The 6,522-nt window shown below is 34.2% G+C and overlaps 1 long non-coding RNA gene across 1 annotated transcript; it reads left to right on the top strand.

Annotated features, from left to right (window-relative positions):
* Positions 1 to 3,326: 3,326 nt before the first annotated feature.
* Positions 3,327 to 4,707, top strand: LOC115928749. Its single transcript, XR_004066208.1, has 2 exons — positions 3,327 to 4,008; positions 4,182 to 4,707. It is a non-coding gene; the product is annotated as an uncharacterized LOC115928749 (long non-coding RNA).
* The last annotated feature ends 1,815 nt before the right edge of the window (positions 4,708 to 6,522 follow it).

Here is a 6,522-nt window from a genome sequence, read left to right on the forward strand (position 1 = left end):
AAGGTGTTAGAAGAATTTTATACGTCGCATCTGAAGCTAGAGTTCGGCCTGATAGAAGGAATACAATACCAACGAGTTCATCGCATTGCGGCGGCAGTGAGGCCGAGACCAATAAAGGCTCGATTTGTGCATTACGCGGACAGAGAACTTGTATTGAAAAATGCAAAAAATCTTAGAGGCACAAAGATGTACATTACGCAGGATTTGCCAATTAGAACGAGACAACGGAGAAGACAACAAATGGAAGCATTGAGAGAAGCGAGAAATGCGGGGAAGTTGGCTTATTTCTCGAAAACGGAGCCATGGAAGCTGTACGTGGATAGGGTAGTCCTACCTATAGAAAAGCAGGCAGGATTCATCGACCAATGCAGAAGAACAGGACCAAAAGGACAAGACAAGCGTTCTAACAGCCCACTACACCCGGTACCAGGAGCGACGTCGACCAAGGAATTATCCCGAGGAGCGACCAACGTAAGGAGTGACAGAAAGGCCAAGGCAGACGAAGGGATGGCAGACGAAGGGATGGAAGTACATGTGGAGGGTGTAAAGCCAGTTTAACCAGGAAGCTAGATAAGTATAATCTATTATTAAGAATTATTTGAGCAATCATTATGATCTGAAGAAGGATGAAAGAGAGAAACAGAAGGAGAACAGACATTATTAACGATAAATATAATCAGCCTAAAGATTGGAACAGCAAACTATCTGAAACTGGAATGAAAGTGAGAAATCAGCTCGGCAAGAAGCAGAGAGATACGAAGTAGTGAGGTATTCTTCAGTACAGGGAAAGGAAAGGAAAAAAAACAAAAACCAACGTTTGAAGAGAAGAAGAAGTACTCAAGTAGCTGAGAACTGACATTAAGGAAATTTTTTTTTGGTATTTTTGAAGAAGAGAAAGAAAGGACATGAAATAATACTTTCTTGCTGGCCTGTATATTATGTGTAAGAATTATACCGTGTTTCTTTTATGTTGCATTTAAACGGAGAAAAAAAAAAAACAGAGTTACCTAATGATGTGTTAAGCTGGGTAAAAAAAAAAAAAAAAAAATGATTTTTGATGGTATGAATTATTTATCAAGGATCTAGATAATCTACACCTTCAAGCCTTCACATTGAAAGAAGAATTAGTGGCTTGGCTGTTTTTTTTTTTTTTTTTTTTTTTTGTTGTTGTTGTTTGTTTTAGTAACTGCATTTTGTAATTTAAAAAATGCACTTATGAAAGAAGACTTTGCATTCAGGCAGTGTGATAAGTGATTCAAAATTAGAAGTAAAACATGACAATTAATGAGTGTATAACCCGCAGACGATAGTTGATATAAAAGCAGAAACTCCTCCTTTGAAGGAAACAATTAACTGTGCTTTTATAACTAGTGAAATTCAAAGTAGGTTCAAGATGTTGAGAGTAACAGGAAGCATGATGTAGATAGAAATGCGAACGACTCCGGGAGAGAGAGAATAAAATTCCTGTAAACGACATATTTTGACTATTACAGTGGACAGGCTAAAAATGTTCATATCATATGCATAATACTTAGATTGACAACAAAAGCAAATCTTTTTAAGGGGATGGCATCTGTTTTATTAAGTTTTATTGGAATTCTTGAAGACATCTTAAAGAAAGGTTGCCGGTTGCTGGTCCATTTATATGAAATAAGAAAAGGAGTTTTGTGAACTGGGGTAGGTAGGAGGAGGTGAGATTGTGCATAGTTGGAAATGCAAGCTGTACACATAGAACAGGTTGTATTGAGATAAGGAATTTTGTTATTACCGTATGCTGTTTTGTATTGTGAACTTAGGATGACATGCAGTATGTACAATCAAGGCAGGATAGAATAGTGTTGAATGAGTTACAATGCAGTCGATCTGTACTATGTAGTAAGGTATTTGTTTTGTGAACTGTTGAATGTAGAAAGAAGAGTGAGATATGGCATAGTCTTGAATTGCAAGCGTTATACAATGAAGGCAGGTTAGTTTCAGAGTACAGTCTTAATCCAAGTGTTAATGACAGAAGATTGACAGAAAGGAAGATGGAACATGTACTTTGGTTAGTAGATAAAAAGGCATAATAATGGGGGGAAGATGCTGGGTTGGACATATGATAATTTATACATGGGGGTTTTAACCCTTCTTTTGTTGTACCCCTACATGACGGTCATGGCGCGATGCAATCACAGTTGATATGCAGGAACTCATTGGTTTTATTAACTGGAATGTACAACATGTACTTTGGTTAGTAGATAAAAAAGCATGATAATGGGGGGAAGATGCTGGGTTGGACATATGATAATTTATACATGGGGGTTTTAACCCTTCTTTTGTTGTACCCCTACATGACGGTCATGGCGCGATGCAATCACAGTTGATATGCAGGAACTCATTGGTTTTATTAACTGGAATGTACAACATGTACTTTGGTTAGTAGATAAAAAGGCATAATTATGGGGGGAAGATGCTGGGTTGGACATATGATAATTTATACATGGGGGTTTTAACCCTTCTTTTGTTGTACCCCTACATGACGGTCATGGCGCGAAGCATTCGCAATTGATATGCAGGAACTCATTGCTTTTATTAACTGGAATGTACAAGTTGAGATATGGCATACGGTAGTTAGAAATGGCAAGCTGTACACTGTATGTACAATGAAGGCAAGAGAGAATAGTGTTTAATTGAGATGGAGATAGCACAGAGGAAATGTATTTACACTGTAGAAGCAACTTGGAAGGAATATTTATAAAGTGATTTTTTTTTTTTTTTTTTTTTTTTTTTTTTTTTTTTTTTTTTTTTTTTTTTTGCTGTGATGTTGCAAATGTTAAAAGAGAAGTAGTTTCTCAATGCAATTTTACTTGCAGCAGTTTCAGAACACTGCCTTAATCCAAATGTAAATGAGTTACAATGCAGTCGAGCTGTAGTAAGGTATTTGTTTTGAGAACTGTTGAGGTTTTTTTTTTTTTTTTTTTTTTTTTTTTTTTTGCTGTGTTATTACAAGTGTTAAAAGAGAAACAGTTTCTCGAAGTAATTTTACTTACAGCAGTTTCAGAACACTGCCTAAATCCAAATGTTAATGAGTTACAATGCAGTCGATCTGTAGTAAGGTATTCCTTTTGTGAACTGTTGAATGTAGAAAGAAGGGTGAGATATGGCATAGTCTTGAATTGCAAGCGGTATACAATGAAGGCAGGATAGAAAAGTTTTGAATTGAGATTGAGATAGCACAGAGGAAATGTAATAGAGGAGCTATTTTGAAGAAATATTATATGTAGACTATTTCCTTCAGTAAAGTTGAGAGTGGAAATGTTTCTTGCACAGAAAAAGAAAGTTAGAGAGTATGAATTCTTTATATGTTATTACAAATATGAAAGAGAAGGGATTTCTTCATGCAAATTTGTTTAGGTTAGTTTCAGAGTACAGTCTTAATCCAAGTATTAATGACAGAAGATTGACAGAAAGGAAGATGGAATATGTACTTTGGTTAGTAGATAAAAAGGCATAATAATGGAGGGAAGATGCTGGGTTGGACATATGATAATTTATACATGGGGGTTTTAACCCTTCTATTGTTGTACTCCTACATGAAAAAGACCATTGATGTAATCGCAGTTGATATGCAGGAAATTATTGGTTTTATTAACTGGAATGTACAAGGAGGTAAGATAGGCAAGCTGTATGTACAATGAAGTTTTTTTTTTTTTTTTTTTTTTTTTTGCTATGCTGTGTTGTTGCAAAGATAAAAAAAAAGAAAAAAGAAGTAGTTTCTAGAAGCAATTTTACTTGCAGCAGTTTCGGAACACTACCTTAATCCAAATGTTAATGAGTTACAATGCAGTCGATTTGTAGTAAGGTATTTGTTTTGAGAACTGTTGAAGTTTTTTTTTTTTTTTTTTTTGCTGTGTTGTTACAAGTGTTAAAAGAGAAACAGTTTCTCGAAGCAATTTTACTTACAGCAGTTTCAGAACACTGCCTAAATCCAAATGTTAATGAGTTACAATGCAGTCGATCTGTAGTAAGGTATTTGTTTTGAGAACTGTTGAAGTTTTTTTTTTTTTTTTTTTTTTTTTTGCTGTGTTGTTACAAGTGTTAAAAGAGAAACAGTTTCTCGAAGCAATTTTACTTACAGCAGTTTCAGAACACTGCCTAAATCCAAATGTTAATGAGTTACAATGCAGTCGATCTGTAGTAAGGTATTCCTTTTGTGAACTGTTGAATGTAGAAAGAAGGGTGAGATATGGCATAGTCTTGAATTGCAAGCGGTATACAATGAAGGCAGGATAGAAAAGTTTTGAATTGAGATTGAGATAGCACAGAGGAAATGTAATAGAGGAGCTATTTTGAAGAAATATTATATGTAGATTATTTCCTTCTGTAAAGTTGAGAGTGGAAATGTTTCTTGCACAGAAAAAGAAAGGTAGAGAGTATGAATTCTTTATATGTTATTACAAATATGAAAGAGAAGGGATTTCTTCATGCAAATTTGTTTAGGTTGTAACCCTTCTTTTGTTGTACTCCTATATATGAAAAAGACCATTGATGTAATAGCAGTGGATATGCAGGAAGTCATTGGTTTTATTAACTGGAATGTACAAGTAGGGAGATATGGCTTACTGTAGTTTGAAATGGCAAGATGTATGTATAATGAAGGCAAGAGAGAAAAGTGTTGAATTGAGATGGAGACAGCACAGAGGAAATGTATTTACACTGTAGAAGCAACTTGAAAGGAATATTTATTGATGTAGTGATTTTTTTTTTTTTTTTTTTTTTTTTTTTGCTGTGTTGCTGCAAAGGTTAAAAGAGAAGTAGTTTCTCAATGCATTTACTAGCAGGAGTTTCAGAACACTACCTTAATCCAAATGTTAATGAGTTACAATGCAGTCGATCTGTAGTAAGGTATTTGTTTTGAGAACTGTTGAAGGTAGAAAGAAGGGGAGATATGGCATAGTCTTTGAATTGTAAGCGTTATACAATGAAGGCAGGATAGAAAAGTTTTGAATTGAGATGGAGATAGCACAGAGGGTGGTCTATCTTTTTTTTTTTTTTTTTTTTTTTTTTTTTTTGTTGATTAACCTTTACATGGAAAAAGACCATGATGTAGTAGATTTGTAGGAAGATATTAGTTTTATTTTTTGTTGTACTCCTATATGAAAAAGACCATTGATGTAATAGCAGTTGATATGCAGGAAGTCATTGGTTTTATTAACTGGAATGTACAAGTAGGGAGATATGGCTTACTGTAGTTTGAAATGGCAAGAGGTATGTACAATGAAGGCAAGAGAGAATAGTGTTGAATTGAGATGGAGACAGCACAGAGGAAATGTATTTACACTGTAGAAGCAACTTGAAAGGAATATTTATTGATGTAGTGATTTTTTTTTTGATTTTTTTTATTTATTTATTTGTTATTTTTTGTGTTGTTGCTGTGTTGCTGCAAATGTTAAAAGAGAAGTAGTTTCTCAATGCAATTTTACTAGCAGGAGTTTCAGAACACTACCTTAATCCAAATGTTAATGAGTTACAATGCAGTCGATCTGTAGTAAGGTATTTGTTTTGAGAACTGTTGAAGGTAGAAAGAAGGGGAGATATGGCATAGTCTTTGAATTGTAAGCGTTATACAATGAAGGCAGGATAGAAAAGTTTTGAATTGAGATGGAGATAACACAGAGGGTGGTTTATCCTTTTTTTTTTTTTTTTTTTTTTTTTTTTTTTTTTTTTTTTTTTTTTTTTTTTTTTTTTGTTGTTGATTAACCTTTACATGGAAAAAGACCATGATGGAGTAGATTTGTAGGAAGATATTAGTTTTATTTTTTTATTTTTTTTTACAAGGAAATGTAGAAACAAAGGTCAGACAGTGCATAATTTTCAATTGCAGGCTGTATGACAAATAAGTAGGAAAGCTAAATTAGGGGAGAGGGGAGAGGGGGAGGGGACTGCCATGCAACGTTTGCAAAGGCAGTCTGGTTAATCATTATGTATGATTCGCCACGCGAACTCTGTTATTTGTCTGTTTCATGTTGTCATCTTATGTTTTCTTGTGTTCTTTTCCTTTTATTTCCTTTTCTTTTTTTTCTTTTTTTCAAATATGGGTTCTCGAATATTTGTAGTAGTCTCATGTATTTATACATATTCTTTTTCTTTCTTAGTTTCCTTTCTGGTAGGGAAGAGGGTCGTGAAGTTGTTTCATTGAAAATATTAATTTGCCAAGAGATGATCCCTTTATCGGCAAGGTCGGAATTTATAGAGGGTCCCAGCTCATATATAGATAAGGGTTTATTTCAACAAAAAAAAGATGGATAATAAAGGGAACTTGTTTTCATGTAACTATCTTACACTAAACGTGAGGGGAATTAGAGATAGAAGCAAACGAGAAAAAATGTTTAATTGGTTTAGGACAAAGTCTATAGATATAATATACTTACAAGAAACATACAGTACACCTGATATCGAAAAGAAATGGCAATTGGAGTGGGGCGGGAATTGTATCTTTAGTCATGGTACAAGCCACAGTAGAGGAGTTTTGGTATTAATAAA

Source organism: Strongylocentrotus purpuratus, unplaced genomic scaffold (assembly GCF_000002235.5).
Source record: "Strongylocentrotus purpuratus isolate Spur 01 unplaced genomic scaffold, Spur_5.0 spur5_contig_856, whole genome shotgun sequence".
Lineage (NCBI taxonomy): Eukaryota > Metazoa > Echinodermata > Echinoidea > Camarodonta > Strongylocentrotidae > Strongylocentrotus > Strongylocentrotus purpuratus.